We start from the raw sequence: 27,433 nt of genomic DNA, 5'->3' as shown, positions 1-27,433 counted from the left end.
ATGGCCTGGCTCTGATTTTTTTCCATGGGATTTAGGAAGAATTGCAAAGCCTGCGAGCTTTTGCAAAAGAACTGCTGTAAGTTGCAAGCAAGGCTGGCTGCGTTGGCTGCCAGGAGTTTCGAGAGGATCCCTGGAAACACATTTGGTTTTAATCAGGCCCCTGCACTGTGGAACATCCTGTTTGTCTACACTTATTATTACTGACAAATTATCCTCCTCCAAATCTCAGGGAGCATTCACTTTATCCTCACATTAAACCTGATTGGAAACAGTAGGTTTAATTGGACTCAGCATGAGGCCCAGTCGTAAACTGCACCAGTGCCTTGTTTTATTGTGGCATTCCCTGGATGTGTGAAAATACCATATTTCATATACAGGGCCCAACTTGCTACTGCCAGGGCTGTCACAGACAATGCACAGACGCCCTGGGCTACAGGAGCACCCTCTGCCCACTCCCAGCTGGGAAAAGTTGGCCATTCCCAGCAAACTGTGTATAAAACACGTCATTCCAGATCTGGCCCAAAATTCTGAGACTTCTCTTCATCACTGACAGAGCCCCGTGGTCTGCAGGACTCAGAATCTGCTGTGCTTCAGCTGAACTTTGATTTTGAGAGGGATGGAGGAGCCAGTGCAAGGTGTGGATCATCCTCTCACTGCTATGCTGGGAAAAGGGAGCATCTTCTTCTTCCCCTCATCAGCTGGAGACTCTTTCCTAGGAAAAACCCAGGAAACCTGAGGGGTTAGAGGTGAATCCAGTTTGATGTATTTGGAGCTTGTGCCAAGGGTTGATTATATGGGAAAAAGCTGAAACTTTTTAGCCGTGAAGGAGCCCACCATGGTCGGACTGATGGTGATTGTAGGGTTAGGTTTTTGGCTGGTGCTCTGAGATCTTCCCAACATCTCTGATTTTTCCCTTGCTGGGAGTGACCCTCCAGCAGCTGTGCCTCATCCACATGTGCACTGCAGGGAAGTGCAGAAGTTTCCAGATCAGGGAGGAAGTCCGGTGAAGTGTCAGGTAGTGGCAATTTTGGGTGGAAGCTCTGGAAATGAGCTCGTGCCTGAGAGATTCTGGCAGGAGCTGAACTATGGAATGACTTCTTTCCAATGTCCTGAGTGTGGAAAAGCATGAGACACCACGATGTATCTGGGGTGAAGGGGAAAAAAAAACCCACCAGATGACAAACAGACAGCTCAACCCCTTTGCTATTCAGGTTTACACAATTTGGGATTGTTCATTAGGACCATAAAGTGTGTGACCTGCTGAAATTAATATTTTCATGATAGTATGGTATCTCCCAAATGGGTAAAATAGTATTCAAGGGATTATCTTGGCATAAATATTATTTTAAACTCAAGTTAAGTGGCATTTACATTTGCCATGGCTGTAAAGACCTTTTTCTGGAAGAAAAATCGAAATTTCTGCATTTTGCCAGTTTTGGAAGCTGTGTTTTGCAAAAACAGCCTGTTGGAAATGATAAAAACCTCACACTTGTCAATAAAGTCTCCTTACCAGAAAAAAAAAAGAAATAAACAAAAAACAGATTACAGATAGAAAAGGAATTGCAAAAGTAATAAATATCTGCAGGATGGAGATCTGTTCCAAACTGTGATAGATCACAAATCTCAAATTCTCCTTCTAAATTCTTTGACAAAATCTGTGCCTCATGTTGTCAGGCAAACAGCATCACTGTGATGCTCCTTCCAGCGACACAAAATCTTCCACTCATCACAGAATATTCATCACCTTTGCCATGTAGATTGCAGCTTAATCAGCTTCCCACTGCTTTTTTTGGAGACCTGGATTGTTATTTTTTTTAAGGGAACTTTCAAAGAGGTCAGAGCAGAAGGGTTTCTTGTAGGTGTCTGTGAGACTGGGCACATTTAGCCCATCCAAAATCAATGTCCATCTGCTCTGGTGTTAAATATCAGCCTGGTGAAGGTAGAAGCAGCTGTGTCTTCCTGGAGTAGGAACACCTCAGTGCTTTTCTGTAGGCATCATGGTAGCTCAGAACTCCTTGCTGTCCCTCAGATCTTCCTTTGGTGCAGGAAGATGCACAGCCAAGTTCACCCTGCACTCATCCCACCAAAGCAGGGTCAACAAACCCAAAATTTAGCTTTTTTTACCCCTCTTCATCTCATGTCCTGGAGCATGATTTTCTCCTGTGCCATTTTTGGGTGCTGTCCTCTTGGTGCACCTCATTTTCTTCACCTTAATTGAGGAAATTACATGACTTGTGCTACTTTGTTGTAGTGTTTAATCAAAATTCTACAAATCTCCAGGACAGTTACTACCAGATCTATTAAATCTCCAGATCTACAAGAGGCTGAGATATCAATGGCCATCATGGAGTCCAGGCTCCTGGCATTCACTGAAAATTCCCTGTATCTTCCCTGAAGCAACACGTTCCCTCCACAATATTTTGAAAGAAAACACCCTTCCCTGGTTGGGAGAGATGTGGAGCTTCTTTACCAGATGGAGGTGGCCTGACAGCTTGTAAAAAACCCTTTGCAAACAGTCAGCAGGAACGAGAACTGACCTCAATTACTGCAGCCTTTCATTTCTCCATCTGGGGAGGGCACTGGGATTGTGCAGCACCGGGGTGAGAAACGGGCTGGAAAACACACGGAAACAGCCTGGGTGAAACCAGAGTGCTGGGGAAAACATCCCACAAAACAAGTCCTTTCTTAGGCTGTGTTTTTTTCCCCCTCTTTAGTTCAGCTTTGGTGCTGAACTTTCCATTTTCAACTGACCAACATAAATTAAAGGCAAACATTAGCATGGAGAGGAAAGATGGAGAAAGTTGACCATTTCCCTCAGGAGGTCAGCCACAAATTCCTGCTGTTGTCTGAGAAATGATGAGCTACTCTTTGGAGACATGACTTAGATCATTTGGTGTCACAGGGAAACTTTTCAGGCATTTCAGCAAGACCTGAAATATGTCATCTTTTCCCCCCCTTTTTTTTTTTTAATAAATATAGTTTTAAACTATGTTGTTTGGGTTTTTTTTTTTTTTTTCCCTTTTAATATAGTCTTCCCTACAAGAAGCCAGTTGTTCACGGTGCTATTTCCTTTGGGCAATCTTACAAGAAATGTTCCCAGCTCGCTTCATGCCACTACAAATATCTCTTTACCTCAGAGAAAAGGGCACATCACTCACTTTCTGCAGGCCTAAACTAATTTGACTGCCCAGAATTTGAACAGCTCTGGGTGACAAAATACATCAAGGAAAATGTGTCACTCCCCCTCCATCATTCACTGTTCGTAAATGTAGCATAAAAATGTATTTACTCTAAAAGGACTGTCTGTCATGGAAGTTGGGGATCCCAGCCCACCCTGCCGAGTTTGGAGACGAATTTCCAATCAAACGCAAACCCAAATTGTGAAGGATGGAGGATTTAGAAGATCTTGAAGGTGACATTTCCAGACAGAAGGAAAACAAGCTCTCAATTCCACCCAAAATGATAAATAAGGGCTGGTTTCAAAGCTTCAGCAGAGGCTTTTCTGCTTTTCACATTTACGGCGGCTCCTGGCTGACAGACTTAACAGATGCAACCCCAATTTAACAGGGATGAGTAAAATGGTTCAAGACACCTTAAATGTTCATCAAAAACTCACACGAAGACTGAAATGAGCTTTCTGCTGAGGTTCCTAAAGCTGACTTTTCAAATTCCTCCTCATCATGTAACGGCTCTGGCCCCACTTTCTTCCCTGGATTTCATCCAGGGAAAGAAGTCAAAGAAATTTCTTCTGCTGAGATATTTATTGCATTTGCTGTTCAAGGAAGTATTTGTAACTTGTTCAAAGTTCAAAACATCACCTCAAATCTTGCAGACTGACCTATGAACCTGTTTTAGATCCACTTCTGAGGGTGTAAAATCCAGGTTTGAAGCTTTTACAGTTATATTGGGGGAGGGAAGAAAGGTATAAATAAGTGCCATTACCACAAATTTGAATTTTTTACAAATGTCTAAAACCAAAAAATTCCCCCAGGATATCAATGCTGTGCTGGTCTTCTGCTAAATTAAACCAAATCTTTCTTTTGTCTGTCTCCTGTAATTAAAACAGGCTTCCCTTTGACAAAAGGGAGCTGGAGGCCAGTTGGGATCACCTTATTTTTTATCTGTTGGAGAATTGTAGGAAATCCCAGTGGCAGGATGCTGGTGGATTAGCCAATAACCTCAGCATAGTTTTTAATATCCTTGACTTAAATAATAATCTCCAAAGTGGGTTCTGTTGAGGGTTTTTTAACAGATTTATGCTTCACTCCTCACATTTTTCAATTACCCACACCCAGGGATATTTAATGGTATGTAAATCCACCAGCAGTTTCTGAGCCTACAGATTATTTAATTGAAAAAAGCATCTGGGGACAAGGGGAAAACCCTTCCATGAACTCCCAGGCCCTGCTTCCCACTCTATCACATCCTTTGAGACCCAAAAGAGAGGTGCTGAAATAGGGAAGAAAGAGTCAGGAGAAGGTCCCTGAGTGCTGTGGTGGCTGTCAGACCACCCTGTGTGCATCCAGAGGTCAGGGATTCAGCCCAACCACTCAGAGCAGAGCTGAGCACATTCCCAAGCAGAGAAAACCAGCAAAGACTGCATTTTACCTGATTAAAACAAGTATTTTCTCTTTTTTGGGGGGGAGAGAAGTGTTTGGACGGTGCTCTTGGGCACAGGGTGTGGCTCTTGGAGATGGGGCTGTGCAGGGCCAGGACTTGGATTTGATGATCCATGTGGGTCCTTTCCATCCCAGAATATCCTGCAATTTTATTTAAATTATAGGAACAATATTGATGATGGAAACAGCACCTGCAACATTAATTGTGGTCACAAATTACTCGTGGTTCCCCAAATCCCAGTTTGGAGAACAAGACTGGGACTCACCTCTGAGAGCAGGCTTGGAAACAAATATTAATCATCACCACTGCAAGAAGATGATGGTCCTGCATCCTACAACATGGATATTTCTTGGAAAAGCTTTTCCCCCACTCATTAGTGTTTCCAGTACATTTATTTTAGTGAGAAAATCAGCATTTTCTGCCAACAGTACTTCTAGGAATATTTTCCAATGGCTCAGCTGAGCATCACTGAATAGACAGAACAAGGAAAGTGGATATTTTCTATACCATTTGTGAAAAAATTATGCTTTCTGTGTCAGGATGTAGGTGTGAAAGCTTAATCACAATAAAAAGGCTTTTTTATAGACACATTAATGAGTGACAGAGTGAGGCTCTGTGGTGGTCAACAGCAAAGCCATCAGATGTGGAGCCCACTTGTTTTTTGGTACAAGAACAGACACAAACCCTTCTGCAAGAAACCTTTATTCATTTCCAGCAGGACTCCTTGGCTGTGGCAATCTGGCTTCAATTTGTTTTAAAGGTGCATTATGAAGCTGGAGCTTGAAATTACACATTTACAGTTTGAAAGCAAAGCCATCCTTGGGCGGGAAGGAACTTGTAATTTTGTCAAATTACACAGAAAATGAAATTGGAGGAGCAATAAAGTGCCTGAAATGAGGTAGTGAAAAGTTCCACAATGAAATATCTCTATTTGCTGCACATGCAAAAACCACGTTTCCGCTGCCTTTACTTAATTTTGCACATTTCTCCACAAGCAATAATGACAGTCTTGTTTTCACTTTTAAATACACGGCTCTTTGTTTAACTGCTTTTTATGTTAAAATGGGTGGATAACCTTTCTCAGTCGCATTTTCATCCTTAAATGTTCAAGTTCAAACAACATAATTTGGTTCAGACAGGTAAATAATTCTTATTCTTAAAAAAAAAATGTATAAAAATCAGCTGTCATGAATTAAAATCCATTTTTCCCTAACCCCAAATAAACATTAGTCAGTCTGCATTTGATTGTAATAACACACTTGTCATTTCAGATATAGTATGTTGGAAGGTTTTTTTTTTCCTAAAGGCTTTATTGGAATTCCTTGAGCTAAATTTGCTGTGGGTTTATGATGGCTTCATTAAAAATCAGAACCCAAGAGGATGTGGAGGACTCTGAAAAGTTTGTAGTAACATGAAATAGAAATAACTTGCAAGATTTTTCATTTTAAAGCTGCTCCTGTTTCACATGCCCTCAAATCTTGTCACACAGTAGTAATTTGAGGCCAAATGTGAAGTATTAAAGCACTTAGTAAATTTATTTTGAGTTGAGGTTCATGTGCAATGATGCTTCTCCTTTACTTACCATAAAGCCAGAGTAAATCTTCCCAAATGCTGAAATTTTAACTTATTTTACACTGTTACAGAGGAGATCTCAGGGCAGATCAGAGCAGAGATCCCACTCCTTGAATATCAGTTAATAACTGCAGAAAAGTGGTTTATTCCAAATCATCACAGCTTGTAATTCAAAGTGACCTGATGCAAAGTTATGGTCACTTTTATAAAGTGCGATTTTTCAGTTCTTCCTTATTTTAATTGCAAAGCAGAGCCCTGAGGGACAAACATGGGCAACAGAATCTGAAATTCCTGTTTCTGATTGCCTGTTTCTGGTAACTGTGGAGTATGAGCAGGTTTCAGGCTTTGGCTTCATCCTGAATCTAGTTAAATTCATAGTAGGTGTTCATTAATTAAAATGGGACTATAATTAGGCTTTAGGTTTTCCATACTAGCAATGTTTTAGGTCTGAAAACCTAAAAACTGCATCCATGGAGAATGAAGTGGCGGGGACAAGAAAAAAGTGGGATTGCACTGCAGCAAGAAAGGCTCAAATTAAAAATTGTAAAAGTCTCCAGATAATGAGGGTGACACAGTGGCTGCAAAACTCGAAGGAAATGTTGGATAATTCTTCTGGAAAAGGGAAGGACATGAACTTTTGACGAGGGCCTGGAGTGATAGGAAATGGGGAAATGACTTCAAATTGATCAAAGGTCGATTTAGATGGGATCTTGGGAAGGAATTCCTCCCTGTGAGGGTGGGCAGGCCTGGCACAGGTGCCCAGAGCAGCTGTGGCTGCCCCTGGGTCCCTGGCAGTGCCCAAGGCCAGGCTGGACAGGGCTTGGAGCAGCCTGGGATGGTGGAAGGTGTCCCTGCCATGGAAGGGGTGGGACTGGATGGGTTTTAACGTCCCTTCCCACCCCAACCATTCCGTGATTTTACAGTTATGACTGAACATTTTAATTTTGTCGTTTATGGGTCACAACTTTTGGCTCTGATCATTTTTTAGGTCAGTTTTTTACCTTGTCTTCCCATTTTGCAATGAAGTGGCAGAACAGTACCCATATACATTCACTGTCCAAGGAGCAATAATGTGAGTTGTGACTCCCTGTAGGTATTTAGATGACAATTGGCCATGACACAAAGCTTTTAAGGCATAATCAGTAGAGGTGAAAGGGAACAAAAAGTGAACAGAATTAAACATGTAACCTTCTTCCTCAATCACCTCCCAGATCCATCTGTCAGGTATTCCCTAGCCCTCATTTACACTAGAATAAATCCATTTTACTTTCCCTTTCATATTTTACCCTGCTGGAAGGTCGCCCACTCTCTTATGTCAGACCTGACAGGATGTGAATTATCTCCATCCAGCCTTGACACAACTTCATGCATGGTGATGTAATGCCCCAAAAAGCCTGGTTCAGGAAAAAAAGAGACGGGACTTATTAACAGGAAAGGAAACAAGCCTCTGTTTGACAACCAGTGGCTGGATATCAAGGGGAGCTTTCTTAGGGGGAAAAAAAAATAGTTTATGACCACATGAATTACAATTATTTATTCAGAGGGAAGAAACGGCCATTGATTTTTAACTAGATTCAGCTGGTTGAGCAACCTACAAAGCCCAGGTATTTGGGCATGGATTCCAGGTAGATTCAGACAGGAAAGGCTCAAATCTGCTCCCTGAGGGATCAATAAAACCACCAGAACTTTGCTGTTGCAAAGACAGCCAGCAACGTTTCCCTGCACTCCCCTTCCCCTCCATTGGGAGAATCCACCAGGATATCACCATCCCACTCCAGCAATCCCTTTTTTCTCCTGAGGGTGCAAAGAGCTCGAGTGCAACCCTGGCTCTGTCACCCCCTCATCCCTTCTGCTCTGAGCCTTTGCAGCCAGGGCTGCATTCCAGCAGCATGATCTGAAACCGTATCCCTCCAAGTTCATGAAATATTCGGCATCTGTGCGTGTGGACTTGTGAACTTTTACCTTTTACCTATCAGCAAGGCAGCGCCCTTCACCCTTTCCTCCCCTCAGACTCGCTGGAAATGCTGGAGCCCTGATCTCCACCGAATCATGGAAAGGTCTCATGGCAAAATACTCCCTTTCTAGCCCATTTCCTTGCTGGAGGGTACTGCAGGGAGCTCAGATAGATTTGCAGATTAAAGCACATTTTGCTCACTTTCAGGGGTGATCCTGGCAGCCCCAGCCTAATGATGGAGCACCCTTGAGGGTGATGATGAAGTTTTTACAATGAGGGTGGTGAAACACTAGTGTAGGTTGCCCTGAGAATGGATGGAGCACCCATCCTGGAAAATTCCAGAACTGGATGGGGATTTGAGCAACCTCATGTAATGCAAGACGTTCCTGCTCATTGGCTGGACTCAGTCACCTATAAAAGTCTCTTCCAATCCAAACCATTTTGTGATTCCATGATGGTCCCAGGCATAAGAGGAGACAGAGTCCAAGAGTGGTTTGAAGGGTCAGTAGGGTTTGTGACAGGACGTAGAAGTGGCAGGTGACAAACACACTCTGGAAATGAGACATCTATGAAACACCAAAGTGTCACTGCACATTAAAAAACCCATCTTGAGCTACATAAAGGCATCAACAGCTGCAAAGTAATGCAATAATGTGTGTTTGTGTCCCTGTCTGTAACAAAAATGATCTTCAGCTCAATCCTTTCAGCTAAATCTATTGCTATTCCAGAATGTGAGCAATAAAACATGGACAGCTATCCCTAATCTTTGTAGTCACCCCATATAACTCCATTTTTTTCCATTTTTGATGCTCACAGATGAGTGTTTTTTTTACAGAAGGAGTGTTCCTACATATACTCACATTTGATTGCACACCAGGCTGCTTCTGAGCTGCAGAACAGACACCAGCTTCCTTTTACTTTGCCCTGCCTAATTACAAGCTGGATTTGGCTCCTGGGGAGGTCAGTGTGACTGCAGTGGCCGTGGCCAGACGTATCACAAAGTCAGCCTTTCCCACGCTGTGCATTGCTCGACCTTGAAACACCCTCTGCCATTCCAAGCCCTCCCTGAAAAATGTGCTGACGCTGAAATCCCCCATCAACACAGACATGCAAGATTTGGGGACGTTTCAGAACAATCCTGAATGTGCTCCAAGGCTCCAGGTGCTGTGATAACCCTGCCCTGTCACTGTGTTGTCATTTACGTACTTAAATCTGATTGAATTCTTTTTATCTCCACTATAATCTGGTTAAATCTCAGACCCTTAATTCTGGTTCTTTTTGATCCATGGAGAAGTAGAAGAGCTGCAAGTGTGCTCTGGCTCCAGGGTGACTGCAGTGGTTTGGGAGCCTGGGTTGTTATCTCTTGTCAAATGCATCTGCAATCCCAGGGTCCAACTGGAAACATTTGTCAGTGCCCCTTACATAATACCAGGTTTTATGGAAAAATTGAACCCTCCAGTAACTGCAGAGGAAATTCCAGAGTGAGCCTACTGACAGACATGTCTTGGAAGTTAGCTAGCTATTTTGGAAGACATCCAGGATTTTTTTGTTCCCCTTTTCTTCCCCACCACCCTTTAAAAATAATAATAATAAATAAAAAGAGAATCTATTTGGAGCAGAGGGTCTTGAAACCCAGGAAACCCCACTGGTGCTTCACTTTGAACTCTGTTGAGGATATTTGGGAGTCAAAATAGTGCATGCAGGAAAATTGCCATTTGTGAGACAGAAGACTGTCAACAGGAACAACCTTTAGGACAACAAGGTCTAGACCCTCTTTGGTCTTTAAAGTATGAAAATGATGTGGCTTCTTTCACTGAATTTGAGAGTCATTAAAACATTGCAATCTGGCTGATAAGCCCTCAGCAGAAGTGGGTTATAACTTCAGAGTGTGCCTTAAGGAGGGCAGAGATCTGGTTTGCTGTGAGAGAGAAGGAGCTGTAAAGCCTGTGAGCCAAAGGTGTTTAACCCAGAAGATGAACTACAACAGGAACAAAGTGACAAGAGCACTGGGAAACTGGGAACCGAGTCAGCACCAGCTACAGACAAGATGTGCACTAAATTCTTGTGGGTGGATGTCCAGGAGATCTGTGAATAAAAGAGAGGAAAAGGTGGTTTTCAGTTCCACCCCCTGTAATGGGACAGCTTCCACTATCCCAGGCTGCTCCAAGACCTGTCCAACCTGGCCTTGGACGCTTCCAGGGATCCAGGGACAGCTACAGCTGCTCTGGGAAACATCTGCAAGGGCCTCCCCAGCCTCATGGGGAAGGATTTCTTCCCAAGGTCCCATCTAAATCCGCCCTCCCTCAGCTTAAAGCCATTCCCCTGGTCTGACGGGTCTAGGTCAGGGTCAGGGGAGTTGGTGCCTGGAAGTGGAATGTGCTGTAGGTACCAATGACTTCCAGCTGACAGGGACATTTCCTGTTCTCACCAGCTCCTCACCTTAACCAGGAAGGGTGAAAGCAGCTTTGTGTCCCCATCCAGCCCCTGAGGTGACAGGGCTGTGGCCATCACCCCTCTGCTCTTGGTGCTGGGCATCCAAGCCACCCTGGGGCCCAAAAATTGGCACAAGGTGTTTTTCCCAGATTCTTTGCTCCCCCACTCCAGCCCTGGTCTGTGGCTGCTCTGACTCATCTTGTAAACACCAATCTCTGCAGCAAGCAGGACTGACAGAACAGAAAAAGGAAAGGATAAAAAAAAAAAACAAAACCCAGGGAGAAATGGAGAAAAATTTCCCCTCCTCCCGCTTCCCACCACCGCCCCTCACTTGTTATTGCAGAGGATCTTCCTGGCCAGACTTGACCTGCAAACAGTGGTCACCAGTGAACCATCAAAGGCCTTTCACATCTCCAGCAGCTGCAGGGAGTGTTCCTGTAAGCTCTCCTATCACTTTGACACCTCCAAAGCCAACAACGCCAATTGAACACTGTCATGGGCCATGTTTCAGGGACCACCTTCAATGCTTTGGCTCCAAAGAGCTGCTTTTTTCCAATTCATTGACACAGGGGGATATATATCTCAAAACTTGGCTGCAGCAGCCAGTGCATGCCTTGAGGATTACATAGCAAGTGAACTTTGTCAGTGTAAGCCCCAGTCAATAGGAGGAATTAAGTAGAAAGACCTCTATTGTTCCAGCCAGCCTTCTGAAGGCACTGATTGGCAGTAAAATATCTTCAGTGACAGATGTAAAGTAAATATTGCCTATGCCAAGTCTCTATATTACTTTGATTACCCACCATCAATCAATTTGTTCCTTCCCTTGCAACAACAGTGGCTGCTGTTACACTTTGGACCCCTCTGATGAAGCCCGAAGTATAATTGATTAACAAACTGAAAAGAAACGTTACACAAATGACAGTAAAATGTATCTCAGGAGAAAAATGAGAGTGTTGTCTCTGTGCACTTGGATGTGCCTTAAGTATCTTGCTGTTAGGAACAGAATGATATAAAAATTAAAATTTATATAAATTATATATATATATACATATATATATATATTATATACACACATATGCACTAATATAGCCCCTCAAACTCCCTTATTAAGCATTAGGTCATTTCAAATTAGTATTTGCAATATCCCCATGGCTTTAACAATGGCAAAATGTCAGGAATTACATGGAAAACCAAAGTACTGGTGTCACCTCATGAATGGGAGCAAAACTGGAGGTGAAGAGTGTGAGCATCAGATTCCTGAGGCATGGGATGCACAGCTACAAGCATTTTTATAATTTCTTGATTCCAGGGATTGAGGCCAATGCAACATCACATTCCCCCTTCATTCATTCTAAAATTAGCAGGTGCTCACAATAAAGGTCCTTTTGTTTCACTCACACCACTGGGGAGAGCAAAGAATTTTCAGCTTCCTCAAGGTGAAGGGAAAAAAATTTTTTTGGAAGGGAGGGTGAATTCTTAAATGCCTCTAGCCCTAAATCCTCTTCCCACTAAGCAGGACAGCACATTTAGGGCTCAAAGCATTTAGCCATGTGCAAAGAGGTGGGAATGGCCACACAGGTTCACGTCTGCTTCCTCTGACAGACAGTAACAGGCACTGAGGGAAATGCCACAAGAAAAAAAAAAAAGAAGACAAAGTAAGAGCAGTGTCTTGAATATTCTCCCAGCTTCTGGTGAGTACCAGCACAGGGATTTCCTCATCTGGAGGCTGCTGGTGTGTCCTTGCTATTCACGGCCACTGATGGATACATCCCGTGGGGATCTCTCTAAATTCTTTCCCAAGCCACGTCTGCTCCGATATCCTGCGGCAATGAGGAGCTGAGGGGCTGAGCAAAACAATCCTTTCTGGATTTGTGCTCAAGCCCTGCTCTCTGCTGATGGCACTGTGTGCCCCAAGGTCCCCACCAGCCCCTGGGGTCCCTGTCCTGCTGCTCTGCTGACCCTACAGAGGGACAGCTGCCTCGGCCCAGGGCGCCCAGGGCTCTGCCCATCCTTTGGGACAGTGTGGGACAGGGAGCTGTGGCTGCAAAACGTAAGGACAGGATGGTAGAAACTGATTTTGAAAGGCTGCTCCACCTCAGAGACTTCTCCGCAATGAGAGGAAATGCTCTGTTAATAGCTGGCACTGAATAGATTTTGACCCCGTATTTTTGTTTCTGATTTGTTGCAACTTTTTATCGCCCTGCAAATCATGAACACCACACACCGTGCTTAACAACACTGAAAATGAAGTGTGTTTCAAGATTAACTTTTTCATTTCAAGTCAATCTCATGGATTAGTTTGAGAGGAGCCTTCACAGACAGAGGAATCAAATTTATTATGACAGTGATTTTATACCTCTTCCAGCCCCAGCAGCCCTGGTTCACTGTGTGCCTGGGTAATGGAAATAAACCTTTCATTTCATGGGGTTCTGGCTCTTTGCTCAGCCACTGTGTTTGTGGGGCTTATATGAATGTCTTTAATTAATTTTTCTAATTTTCCTGTGAGAGGCCAAGCCAGTGACAGGCTGAGGCGAGAGCACGGCAAGAGAAAGAAATTTGGGAACAGTAAAAGATCAAAGGATGGGTTTAGAGCAACCTGGTCCCGTGGAAAGTGTCCATCTCTCCATCCCAATATCATCCCTGCAATAAGGGGGGGCTTTTTCCAAGGGGGAAGGAACTTCAGGAAATACCTGAGAGACCTAAAGTCTCCTTGGCTTTCACCCTGAGAAGAGAGAATATTGGGAATGGCATAAAATTCCAACTTTTTCCCTTGATTTCAAACAAAGGCACCACACTGGCATTTGTGGCAAGGCAGTTTTAGCAGTTTTGAATCCTCCTGCCTGGTTGCTGGGTATATTTTGGTTCATATTTGTCAAATCAAGCTGCAGAATTAACTACAGCGCCTGATATGTGTATTTTTGGAATTACTTTTATGGTAAAATCATTAAGGCCACCCACTAACCAACATATGATCTCCCTACTGGCTTGGCTTTGGTTAGAGGTATTACCAATAAGAATTTAAACATTTTCCTGAAATAGTTATTTTTTCAGTGACCTTCAGCAGCAGATGTCCACGGCAGCAAGCACTTATTTATGGCTTCTGTCTGGTAACAATACTTAATGAATTTGTTGGGAACTTATTTTCCAGCCGAACTGGAAGCCCAAATGACTCTAAAAATGGTTGATTAGGTGGCCCCAGCCCTGCTTGCTGGTAAATGGTTTTACTGCTGCCTGGCTTGTGGGGCAACCCAGAGAGATGTGGGGTGTGAAACAAGAAATCGCTGAATAGTTTTATTTTAGGCGGGTGAATTTCTTCTCACCGTTTTGGTGGGTGGCTGCATTTTTCTTCTGGCCCATATACCCAGGGTGAATTAGGAGAGGGAGGTAACACGACAGTTTTCATCAAAGTTTGGACAGATTTCCTCTGAAGGAGACTCTCCAGGGGATGGCCCCGCGCAGCGAAAAGCGGCTGCAAGTTCAAATAAATAAAAGGGCATTTTGCCAGAGCAAACAGGCTCACACAGCTCTGCTTGTGACAAGAAATTCTGCCCCAGTTCCTGTCGTTCTGCTGCCCAGGCACCAAAATCTGGTTTTATTCTGGCAAAGGCTAGAACTGAGCCTGGTGAATTTGTTTTGCCACAATCAAAGATCTTCCCGTGCATGGAAGAAAGATAAACTCAGCTTGGGTGTGTTTTTCTCCTCTTTCCCCCTGCTGAGAAATGAATGGCTCCAGGAGGATATTTCTTTGTGTCATACGTGGTATTTTCCTTATTTTTTCTATATGAAGACTTCTGGCAAAGTGAGACAAAGATTCCCAGCTGTAGCTGTTTGGAGATTTTTAATGACACCTGAGGATGTTGGAGGCGACTCAACAACAAATTCATCAGAATTATAAAACTGGAAGCTAAAGACCAATTTTTAAGCCTGTATTTTTACTCTGCCTAACACGAGGGTGTCTGCAGTCCTGTCTGAGGCTCCTAACATGCCTTGGGAGAGGGAAAACATAGTTAAGATCAACATCCTGATTTACTGACATGAAGCACTAAATCACTCACGTGCACACTTCTGAACAGGAGTGTGGGGAAGAACATTCATTGCCAAGATTAAAGGCCAGAATTGCTGCTCCTTGGGAAGGTACGGCAGTCACAACTGCTCAGGGAAACTTTAGCACCTTCCCAAATCCAAGGAAAATAATGTATTCCAAGTAGAGCTCAGTCCTAGCAGATGTTGGGCACGAGCATGAAACAGATTTTTGAAATAATAATCAACCTTAGATCCAGAAACCATCAGAAAGACCCTCAGAAACTGTAATCAAGCTCAGATCCAGGGAGCCTAAGAAAAAGATGGGGAGATTTTTTTCAAAGGGTGTGTAGTGACAGGACAAGGGAGAATGGGGTTAACTGAAAGAGAGCAGGTTTAGATGGGATATTTGGGAGAAATTGGGAGAAATTCTGCCCTGTGAGGCCCTGCACAGGGTGCCCAGAGGAGCTGTGGCTGCCCCATCTCTGCAAGTGTCCAAGGCCAGGTTGGACTGGACTTGGAGCACCCTGGTCTTGGCCCCATGTCCCTGCTGGGCTTTGGGCTGTGCTATTTCAAATCTGTGCAGATCTACTGGGAAGTGAGGAAGCATTTGGAGAAAATGGTCCCAAAAATTGCAGATTTTGTAGCTGTGGGCAAGTGAGCGACCAGGTTCTGACTGTAACTCCATTACCCTGTGGCCTGCAGCAGTTCTCAGCCTTCATTTTGCCAGCCAGCAATCTGTAGATTTAATTTTATGTTACAACCATTGGTTATACCTAAATATATCAGGAACATGGACCTCAGCATTCCAGAGTCATAATTCATGCTGAGCTAACCAAAGGCAGCATATTTAGCTTCTGATGGGCCACAATCCATCTCAAAGGTCACTGCAGTCTCCAGGGTCTGAGGAAACCCACAGATGCTGCAATGCCTATTTTCTTTCAAATTCAGAAAAGCTCATCTGAAAATGAAGTTTTCTGTTGTTATTATTTAGCTTTTTCCTCCCTCAGGCCAGGTGATCTGTAATCCCAACTTTTTGAGGGAAAGGAAGGAAAACCAAAAGAATAAGTGTCAGGTAAGTCAAGCAGCCTCGTCTTCACTAAGCAAACACAGTCCACCAAGTTCCTCTGGTTGTATCTGCCCCATGAAGGAGCTGGAATTCTGAGCAGGAGGCTGGAAATGAAACACGAGCTGTAACTTTACTCATGGTGCCAATCAGGGAAGTTAATACAACCTGACTGGTCAGGATAGTGTGTGTCAACAGCAACATGAAAATAAAATTGTGAGTATGGAGCAGAGGCCACTTGTTTTTCTGAGAAAAAAAAAAGAAAAAAGAAAGGGAGATGAAATAAAAAAAATAAATAAAAGAGAAAGTCCTCAAAATATGGTGCTGATTAAGAGCTCTCATGTGAGCTCCTCGAGAGGGTGCCTAAGCAGAAGGGTGCAGGGTGTTTGTGCTTCACAAGGAAAATATTTATACCTTGTACATAACCATAGCTGAGAAAACTTGCTCAAGGTCTAAATAGTGTGACTACATGAATTAGGCTGATGACTCCTCTGGTGGGCAGAGGGGATGTTTGGTGAGGACTGTGGTGGATGCAGAGCTGCATAAAACATGAAAACCAGACCTGCAGCAGGGCCAGGTGAGCATAAACTCTGCAATAAACCCCTATGCCACTGGGAGTCGTCAGTGGTTTTGACTAATTTTATAGCAAATTACAAAAAAAAAAATGTTTTTCTCACTCGTGCTGAAGAGTCTTCTCCCCTCTCACAGGCAGTGAGCACACGCACATGCATTTTTTTCTTTCTAGAAAATCATCTTCATTAAAGATCTGTATCTAAAATGAAGACCTGTGGTAGAGGGAGAGATGTAAATTAAATATTACATGTGAATGTAAAGGGGGGAAATGTGGAAATGACTGGGCAGTTGCAGCATCTCCCCAAAACCCTGCCACTGTCCACCAGCTCTTCTGCACTGCTCCACACAATTTTCTGGGGCAGATGAGAGACCCTCCACTGCTAAGGCAGAACCAGAGGGGGTCAGAGGAAAACCTGAAGGAAAAACCCCCTTTTCCTTAAGCAGATAGAGGTGGATAAGAGCAAGAGAGGTTTCTGTGTAAATTAAATCAGTTTTGCTTCCTGGCTCTTGCAGCCGGAGCTGCTCAGTAGTGCAGCCCATCATGATGGCAACAGATCTGTAGGAATTACATGGAGGAGCCAGACAGCCCCTAAACACCAGCAAGTACAAGCCATGGAATGTCAGAAAGAGAGCTGAGATGCATGACAGCCCACACTTGACCCTCCCTGATACAACTGAAGAGGGTTAATCACAACCACTCTGCACCAAGGACTAACCCAGAGGCACCGCCCTGGAGTCAACAGCTTCCAGGGCTGAAACGCCGGCTGCACTTGCTGCTGGGAGAGCAAGCCTTGGCAGAGAGATGAGGGATGCTGGAAGGGTCACTGAGATCTCAGACAGCACGAACTGAACTTGCCAGAGCTCCTCCAAAAAGCTTTTTCAAGCAGTGGTCACACGAGTCCTTGGTAGGGATGTGACAAGGGTGGATCACTGCCTTGGCTGAGTGGTTGGGGCAGCTCAGTCTCCTTCAGTTCTGCTCCACCAGAACAGGTTCCTCCCTTCCAGAGCCCATTTTCCTTGTGATTTCCTACCATAAACCAGTCAAACCTTGTTCTGTGTTAGGTTAAGCAAAGCAGCTGCACTAAAAAGGCATAAAAATGAGTGACATGTTACATAAATATGAACGTGCATTATGAAAGGTCTCAAACGGACCAAGATTTTCATTCAATAAGAAAGTTACAAAATTCAACAGCCTGGCAGCCTCCACGTGCTGCCTTGCTCTGCGAGTTTTCCTTCTGAGGTTTAGTCATGGACAAAAGTATTATCCAACAGGAGTGAGGGAGAGAGAATCCAGCCCCCGGTATTTTCAGGAAAAATTTTGAGTGCAGTGCAATCCCCACATGTTAATGCTGTTGTTTCAACACCCTTCAGACTCACACTGCTCCTCCCCATCTGCATCCTGCAGGACACCCTGCTGGCAGAGGGCCCTTTTCCTAAGTAGTAACGTCAGGCTTTAATCTTTTCAAGTCATGGTTGAAATGAAAAAAAGAAGGGGAAGGGAAAAAAAAACCCAAACCCAACCCAGCTACAAGAACTGAGACTGGAACAAGAGAGAAAGAGAGACAGATGCCAAGACATGATGAAAAAATTCTGTTTCTTCTGCCTGCTGCTTGTACTGAGACTCAGGTTGCTGTGAGAGGGGAAATGAAGATAATTGAAACAGGTTTGGAACATGGACTTCAGAGATAAGTCTCGTGTGGCAGGACATGCAGATAGCAAGGGGCAGAGCTTTCATGCCAAGCATCTCATCTACCTCAGAGCTGAGTTCTAGCAGAGCTGAACTCAGATGACTGAGGGCATCAGATCCAGCCCATCTCATCCCAGGAAACTCAATGCAAAGTGGTGAGTGCTCCTTGGGATCTTCACTCCACAGCGGGTGCAGCAATGATGCCAAAATTATCTTTCTGAGGCATAAACTCAGGCATTTGTGCAAAGGACTGACTGATTTGGAACTATGTGTTAATGTCCAGATTTGAGTGAAAGAACTCCGTTAAACACTCTCCTCTTCCCCTTCAAGTCTGCTTTTCCTGTGGCCCAATCCTCATCAGCTTGTCATCTTTCTTAGGAACAACCTTCTCATCATTCCAAGGTTGCTTGAGTGAAGAGGTTAACAGGAACACAGGATTACAGAGAAGTCTGGCTTTAGAAAGCCCCAAACACTTCAACATCAGCCTTGGCAGAGAGCTGTGGTTCCCTCCAGAGTGTGGAGCCTGACTGCAGATCCTGGAGCCTCGGTGCCAGGAATGGATGCAATGGCTTGGATGCATCAGGAATATTGGACAAGCGTTGGAGAGATCAGGCATTCAGCGCCTGTGCCCTCACCAAACTTCTTCCTCATCGGAAAGCTGCTTTTTAATTACACACATGTGACATGGAATGGACTTTGCCAAAATGTTTTCCAGTCTCCGGTGCGCTCCAAGGAAGATGCTTGGGAGACGTGTTTCACTGTCTGTCCCTTTGCCTCTCTGATGGGAGAAGAAGCACTAAGGATAAAAGGAATTTCGGTCTCTTTCCATGTGTGTGAGATGATTTTTAGGTTTCGGTGCTCGCTGAAATGGCTCCCGCAGGAGCTATGCAAATGTAACGGCTAATTTGACAAGCTCGAATGAATCATCTTTCAAAACCATTATTGTACGAAATGTAACATGGTTTGGAACTGTCTCCTGTCTGTGTAAAGGGATATTGCTTCTTTTTGCCCTTTCCTTGAATCAAAGGCAGATGCAAGTGGCAAGGTTTCTGTACAACACACCCTCGCTCCCCCTCTTTCCACACTGGGACTCTTTGCAGTGATTCATAGGTAAAGATCCACTCAGAGCTCTCTTCCAGGGCCATCTCTTCAAGGAAATCACTGAAGACGAAGAACACACCATTTATTTTTCAGTGTATTTTGCCATTAGTACAAAAATAAATCGTGGTGTCTGAGAGGGGCGGGTTGGGGAGCAGGTGGTGCTGAAGCAGCCAGTGAAACCCAAGGAACACTGAGAGGCATTTCACTGCTGCCAACCCATGACGAGCTCAACGCTACATTAGTGTTGTGTAGCTTTTGGACCTCCAAAAGGAAGTGTGTAGCAAATTCCTTAGGAGCTGAATGGACTAAGAGGGAAAAGGAGGAAGTGCTGAGTGTTTAGTTGAGGGATACCACTTGTCCCAAGCATAAAAGAGAAGCTGTCAAGAGAGAGGAAAGGAGGACTTGTGCTTTTTCAAAGGAAAAAAATTCCTAAAGTAGTGAGGGGGTGGATTTCTGGATATCTCAGCGTGAAATAAAATCCTGGCTTGCACATTGTCCCTGCCAGATGCTTGATGCAGAAGATCTAAAAGGTAGAATAAGAATTCTGAAATCAGAGCTGCTTAAAAGACAGCTTCAAGGTGGCAGATGCTGACAGAGGAGATGCAAAGAGAGGTAGAAATGGGACCCTGAGGGAGAGGAGGTAAAAAGAGGTGAATTTTATTGTGTGGCAGGTGGGCAAGACCTCAGATGGGCTTGCTTGAAAATAACAAATTGGATTTGATGAACAACTGTTAAAAGTGCAGATTGGGATATTTATCCAGAGCCAGAGGAGCCTACCTGACCAGGCCTTTAGATAGGAAGCACATGGAGGAAGAGGAAGGCACAAAGCCCCAAGACCTTGGCAAATGAATGATGAAGAATATTAAATATCTGATCTTAAAAATCCTGGGAGAATCAGGAGAGATTGAAAACTTGGATACGTAATTCCAAGAGCAACAAGCCAAAGAGGAGGTTAAGAATGTGGAGGAGAGGTACAAATGCTATAGCAGGGAAAAGTCTCAACATCCAGTGTTATTTCCAAGAAGAGCAGAGCAAGATCAGAGCCAAACCAGCAGAAAAATTACACTCAAAATATTATTTGTATGGACAGTTAACCCCAAACTTAGTAACCAGGGTATCTGAGATACAAAGCAACGCAGCCACTGCTCTTACCTCACAGGGAAAGGCAGTTTTGCACTGCCAGGCAGACCTGGTTGTTTTCCTTGGACATCTGGAAATCCCAGTGAGTGGTACTGGAGGAGTTAATCCATCCTTCTATTTTTGCCAGCCCAGTTCATTCCCGTCCCTGTATCTCCTCAGTGGCACTGCATCGTGTTTATAAAAATAGCAAACAAATCATTTGACAGCAAGGGTTGGAAGTAAAATTTTTTTTAAAAATGCCATACTTTCCCTATTAAATTTTGATAGCCTCCCAAAGGCTTTCAATATATTGCACACGTCCAAGCTCTACCGCAGAAGGATTGAATCATAAAGACTAATTCCATGTGTCTTCCCAGCCTGTGCACGAGTCAGGGAATGTTGTGGGCAGGCACAGGGTCCAGGAGCACACGGCACAGATATCCTTGGATTTCCCCAAGGGGATGGGCAAGCAGCACATGTCCTCTGGCAGCCCAAGGGGCATCTCCTCTCTGAGAAGGAAACTCTGCTATTTGTTTAATTGTTTTTTTTTTAAAACAAGCGTTTTCTTTGCACGGCTGGGATATTTTAACCCTTCCTAACAGCCAGAAAAGCAATTTTATCAGTTTTTTTGAAGGCTGTTTTTGGAGGTATTCACAGGTGAGGTGAGCCTGTGTGTGTAGCTTTACTACATCTGTGGCAGAGTGGTGATGGACCTCCAAACTGCCCAGGGCCATCCTCCAACATTTCCTTTGTTTGAGACACTGGGCTGAGCTCGTTTCAGACTCTGGAAATCAGTTTCTGGCTGAGCTCAGACAACAGATGCAGGTTCCCAGATCTGTTAGGGAAAAATTGGCTGGATTCAGGTATTTTTAGCCTTGGGCTTATATATGGGTCCTGAAGTTGAAAATAACCATGGCAAGGTTATAAAAAGCTGCTCTAGCTGGATATAGCCAGTGCAGAGACACCAGTGGGAAACCCATGAGGGAGAGGCTTCCCCAGAGATCCTCCACTGCTGGTCAGCAAAGCTCACTGACACTCTTAGGTGAACTTGTTGGATCTCTCAAGGACGATAAATGAGAGAAAATAAAGTAAGAAACCAATAGCTGTTAAATTTTAGTCAAGAGGATGATGTTCCAAAAGTCCAAGTTCTGTAGCAGGAGTCAGCAGAAGGAGCATGACTTCCTTTTCCTTTTCCTTTTCCTTTTCCTTTTCCTTTTCCTTTTCCTTTTCCTTTTCCTTTTCCTTTTCCTTTTCCTTTTCCTTTTCCTTTTCCTTTATCCCTTCCCTTCCCTTCCCTTCCCTTCCCTTCCCTTCCCTTCCCTTCCCTTCCCTTCCCTTCCCTTCCCTTCCCTTCCCTTCCCTTCCCTTCCCTTCCCTTCCCTTCCCTTCCCTTCCCTTCCCTTCCCTTCCCTTCCCTTCCCTTCCCTTCCCTTCCCTTCCCTTCCCTTCCCTTCCCTTCCCTTCCCTTCCCTTCCCTTCCCTTCCCATTTCCCACTTCTCTTCTCCTCAAACACTTCCAGCTGATCCTGCTTTGGAGAGGCCTTGGACTTTCCCTAAAGAAGGAAGGGGTGTCATTTTTCCAGACAATACAAAGGTTCTTCACATTAGAAGTTCTGAGGGAAGCTTTGGCTTTGCTCTAAAGCTCCAGCACTTTATTCCAGGGATGACAACACTCCAAGACAATGTGTTTGCAATAGCAACAGCGCTGGCTCACGGAACAACCCAACTCCCTCCTGGCAGTGACCCTTTCTCATTGATTTCACTGAGCTCAGAACATGGAAGAACAACTGAATCTTTCTGAATGTATCTTTTCCACCCCCCCCCCCCCCATGTACTTCTGTACTTGATTCAAAACCTCGTGGAATTTTTTTTTCATGTCTGTTACCGTCTTTATGATCATTGCAAATGAATTTCACCTGTAACCACACACTGCCCAAGGCTCTATGTGTTGGATGCTGCACCGTAGACAAGGTTAAGCTTTTCTTCCTAAAGCATTTAAGCTTCTTGAGTGCTGATATATAACCTAAACACCACCAGTTTCCCCAAAACATGAGGGCACTTTGCTGAATTAATTTCTGCATTTGTTATCATGAAATGCAAGTAATTATAACTTTGATCTCTTGGGCAGGGGCCAAGCTCTAAGTATAAGAGGTAAACACAATAAATAAATACATGTAAAACATGATCCCCCTGCTCTAAAAACAGGGAGCATTTTCTGTATTTCCAGCAGAGTTGGGAGAGAATTTGCTGAACACTCCTGCACTTCATAGAGTCCCTGGTTTTAGTTACTAGAATAATAATGCAGGGACTGTAAATAGGGTTTATGAGTTTTTATGAGAAAGCCATGTGATGCTTTTACAACTCTCACAAGTAATAAATGTCTACATCAATTTGATTGTTTTATGTGGGTTTTCTTCTTGCTTTATGCCATGGAATGGGTTGTACTTCACTGGAAGGCCACTTGAAATTCTGACATTCAAAATTTGGTCTAGTGCCAAATCAGGAGAAAAAACTTTTGAAAGCTGCATTTTCTCTTCAACCACATTTAAAAAAAAATGATTTGGAATGAAATAAAATAGCCTGTCTGATAAAACTAAATCAGAACAAAATACCTTCTTTTTAGCATACATTATTCAAAGCGTAAAATTAAATCACTTCTGTTATGAAAAGACACTTAGGACAGAAAATCAAGACATTTCACTCCAACGAGGCCCAAACACAATACTTCAAACTAGTCAAAACAAATCTTTTTTAAAAAACTGAAGCAAAACTTCATTGACAACAACATACTCTGATGGGAAGTCTGGATTTGAAGTGGATGGCATTTTTCATTGAAAAATTGCCAGGGAAAAGTTTTTTTTCTCCTGCTACCTCTAATCTGATATTATCATGGACAGCAGTGCTTGAAGTTAAAAACTGCAGCACGTTCTGAGGTCTCCCAGAATTTATTTTCCCTGACTCCAGCAGCACCTCTGGGCTTTGAGTTAGAGCACCAAGCAATGGAAAAATACCCAAAAGCAGTCAAGGTGTTCCTAGAGTTGTTAAGGAATTGGTTAACAGCACTTTCAGGACACTGGCATGAGGTAAATCCCATCAGAAAGCTTTCCAGGAGGATCCATGGCTGGTTTCATAGAAGACTTTCTGTGGATTGTTTCTCCAAATGCTCCTACCCGGTCTTTTCCATGCTGTGCCCATAGAGAGGTGGGAAATGAGGGTAGAGGCTCTGGAAGCAGGGACACAACCTCTCTCCTCTCACTTGATGAAACCCATTAGATCTGCTACCAGCGGGGCATTATGGCCATGGATGGTGACAGATCCTAGAGAAATTTTACCTTTCATTGCTAAAATCCTTTGCAATCTGTGGCTTTCACTACTGATCTGCAGCTCTGAATGAACTGACCATAAAGGGACTTTAAATTACATCTCAGAAAAATCAGTGGACAGCCTACAAACATGCAGAGACATGGACAGGAAAATTATTAAGGTCTACACAAAGGGATTTTGTTATGGTTTTGTCAGGAAAAGCGGTGTCAAAGTAGGCTTTATGCTTTGGGCCAAGCCCGGTGGGGTATTTGGTGGTCCTCAGTTCCAGCAGAACTACAACATCATGTCACTTGTCACTAATGTATCTGTCAGGGAAGGGGACACAGCTCTTTGCAAGAGCAAACTTGTCTTGATGGAGAAAATTCCAGGAGTTTATGCAGAAAATCCCAGGAGTTTACACTTCTGCTCACCTTGGAGTTCTCACAGCATGTGCAGCACAGCTCTGAGGCCACATTACGCCAGGTCTGAGAGGAGTTTACTGTGACCTGAAGCTTCCTCCTGCAGAAATTAAATATTTTCCTTGTGAGATCACAGTTTTTTGCTTAAAGGTTGCAAAAGTGACCCTTGGTACCAGCCCATCTCCCTCGGCCTCGTGGTGACCCACAACTTCCTTCACTCTGCTCTAAGGCACAAAGATGCTCAGAGACACCACAACTGCCATGGGTGGCTTGATGGAGCTACCACCACCCAGAAAATATCCTTGGAAGCATGTGCCAACCTCAGGTGACCTCTAGGATGTCCCTCTTCCATTCAAACCTCAGCTACTGCTCAAGCCAGAGCCCCTAAAATGCCCTGGAAGGCATCAAAGGATGACAGGGAAAGATGAGCATTGTGGGTGGGACAGAAATAACCCAAAACAAATGGAAAAAAAAAAAGCTGTCAAAACATTTATAGACTCCCTGGTAATTTAACAAGGGTGGGGAGGATCAATTTACAGATAGTGTCTCCTTCTCTCCTCACTTCTCCCTGCAAGAAAATAAATGATGGACTGAAAAGGGGAGCGAGCGACAGAGTGAGTTTGGGAGAGAGTAGCCAAGAGTTTTATTACAAGCCTGTTCCTCATTAAGGCCTTAGCAGCCTCACACACAAAAGCTAATTACTGTTTTTATGTCATGTTATTTTGATTCATATTTCCTGTCTGGAAAACAGACGGGAGTTTTGGGCAGGCAGCCAAGGCGAGGGCCACGGAATCGCGCAAGCGGGAACCTGCCCCGGCCGCGCAACAGAGGAGACAAGAGCCTTATTTTTTGGGATTTTTTTTTGTTTTGGGGTGGTTTCTTTATTGTTTTTTTCTTGTTTTGAGGAGGAAATGGGAACTTTCCATGTAGGCGTAGTTATCTCCCAAAAAGTTGTTGTTCTCCAGGGGTAGTGGAAAGAAAGAGATGTCCCAGCGCTCGTTTCTGGTCAGGAAGTGCCCCTGCAGACAGGGACGTGTGGCTTTCCAGGCCTGGCCACCTCTGGCGTCCCCCAGGCTTGGACAGGAGGGAAAGTGAGAGCTTCACAACCAGGGCAGCTTTTAGGAAACAAATTCTCCAAGGACCAAAATGCTATTCTTGTCCTCTTATCAGCACAGTGGTGATCTCCACAGGCCTCATGTCAAAGCAAAAACAAGTCACCAATGCTGATGCTCCAGGTTTCCATGAGGTGGCAGCAAGGAAAAAAAAAAAAAGGATCCCATGAATTACCTCTCTGCTCCACAGGAATTTAATCCAAGAATATTTTCTGCCTACATAAATATTTCATCCTTATTTACATCCTCATTTCAAAACCTTTCAGTGCAGACCTGAAACCAATCTCTGTCCTCACCTTCAGGGAAAGTGAAGTTAATTTATAATTTGGGAGAAAAAGAGAAGAATAAATGAGTGGTCTGTGGCCACATCACTTTACTTTTCATCTGATCAAGAAAGTAGCAGTGGAGCTCTTCTTCTGCACTGCAGCATTCCAGATTCTTTGTAAATGGAATGTCATGCACACTATTAGAGCTCCAAATTTTAGCTGAGAAAAGGTGATGAATAGGAAATTAGTGGTCAGAGCTACTACAGATATCTGCTATAAATGGGAAACAATAAAAAACGTTCCACAAAAATTAGAAGGTGTTATATAACCCACAGTGAATCATTCCATTGCTCAATGTCATCTCCATTTCTGTTTGCTTATTTCCTGCATACTTCTAGCTTAAGGTAAATAATTAATTACACTTACTAAGTTTAAAATAAAGCAGTTTAAATATACTATTCAAAATTCATAGAATTCTAACTAGACAAATAGATCACAAGAAAGCTTCATTTTTTTCTGACCTGAGCAGCAGAATTCTAACTCAACAACACAAAGATTAAACTTTGCATTTACACATCCATCACTACCTGTTGCTTTGCAAGATGTATGGCCTGAAAACTCATCCCTGAGGCTGGTGTTGAAGAGAAAGGATATGAACAATCACTAAAAATTTTGTTTTTTAAGAATTAATTTATTATAGAAACTTCCACCTGCTTTCTTCTTGCCAGTGCTGCTCACAACACCATGTGTCATGAACTCATTCAGGCTACAGAAAGTGCATTACAATGCCTGAGGCAGAAATAAGCTTTGCTCAGTAGACTAAAAATAGATGGAGGACCAGGATGAAGTAAAATCCCAGAAAAAACTCATGGCAAATTAATTTTCTTATTCCCAGTCTTTCATTAGTGCTTCCTAGCCCATCCCAGGCATGGTGGGGAATGGCATCCTGGAATTTTGGACCAGTCAGTTGGATTTGCTTCCTAATCCCATTGCATGGCTCAGTGCTGCTGCCAAATTTCCAGCCTCTCCTGACCAACAGACACCAAAAAAATGGCATTTAGAAGACCATTGTCTGTGATCTGGCTGTTTCCAGGTCAAATTAATCTCTAGAGAAATTTAACTTTTTTTTTTTTTTTCTTTGCATGCTCCACTCAAATGCTCCATCTCCAGGGTGTAGCCCCCCAAGTTTTTAAGCAAGTCCCAGGACAAGAATCCAGCACAAACCACAAGGCAAGTATTTGATGGGTAAAATATCCAATTACCCCTGTGGGCACCAAGCCAAGCATCAGGGGCCATGTTCTCACCCTTTTCCCAAGACATCAGGGAAAATCGAATGTTTTATCAGGAGCCAGGATACAGGATTTGTTTCAGACTCGAGACATGGAGCTGCAATCAGAGTTTCACCTCCCTGTGCTCAGGAATTGAGGGTGCAGGGCTGCAGCTCTTGTAGGCAAAGCTCATCCTTCCTTTTGGAGCCCTCAGTCCCTGCCACATGCAGAGGAGCCATCCCACAGAGCTGGCCTGGGGATAAACAGGTAGAAACAGTGAGAAGCCACAAAAGAAATATTACAGAAATTCAGGCTGCAAAGATTACATTGCAGAGATTAATGTTTGACCCCTGTAGCTGTTTTCTGGAGTTGGAGCCTTCGCCCCCTTGGAGACACCACACTGTGTTCCAGACCCCACCCCAGCTAAACTGTGGGGGTGCAATCAAGCTTAGGATGAAAACTGAAATATTTTACACCAGAGGAAGAAAACAGTCTTTCGGTTTTGTTATTTTTTTATTTCCCCATTTATTCCTGCTGCTTGTTCCTCCCTTCTCTCCTCACCATCTCCCACCCTGGCAGTTCCACCACCCTTTCCAGCCTGAGCACTGCTCTGCCCTGAGCAAACAAGTGCTTTACGAGCAAACTCCAGCACAGAGAAACGCGGGGCTGCACAGAGAGAAAACTCTGGTTAACTTTAATTAAGTTTGCATTACTTTTCCCAGTAGGACCTTAAATTTAATGGTATTATATTTTAAACTGTTTGGCAAGTCTTGAGAAAACAGTTTAGTGCATTTCACTAATAAAAACAAAAACTGTGTAATAAACCAAGCCTCTGTTGAACCAAAATAAGAAGACATTGATCCTTCTGAGCGTGCAGAAATTTCTTTTGAAAGATGACACTGTTGACTGTGTGCCGGGAC

General features: G+C 43.8%; 1 long non-coding RNA gene across 2 annotated transcripts; it reads right to left on the bottom strand.

Moving 5' to 3' along the window:
* Positions 1-2,955: 2,955 nt before the first annotated feature.
* On the bottom strand, positions 2,956-23,968 carry LOC140684886 (uncharacterized). 2 transcript variants are annotated; one of them, XR_012057825.1, is made up of 3 exons: positions 23,880-23,968; positions 20,179-20,330; positions 2,956-4,760 (listed from the first exon to the last, which is right to left on the bottom strand). It is a non-coding gene; the product is annotated as an uncharacterized lncRNA (long non-coding RNA). The 2 variants fall into 2 exon arrangements; XR_012057826.1 differs by lacking the exon at positions 2,956-4,760 and adding an exon at positions 14,002-16,450.
* Between the last annotated feature and the right edge of the window lie 3,465 nt (positions 23,969-27,433).

The sequence above is a fragment of the Taeniopygia guttata genome, chromosome 11 (assembly GCF_048771995.1).
Source record: "Taeniopygia guttata chromosome 11, bTaeGut7.mat, whole genome shotgun sequence".
NCBI classification, from domain to species: Eukaryota; Metazoa; Chordata; class Aves; order Passeriformes; family Estrildidae; genus Taeniopygia; species Taeniopygia guttata.
Note: the sequence above shows the minus strand (reverse complement) of the source record. Positions and strands in the feature narration are given on the sequence as shown.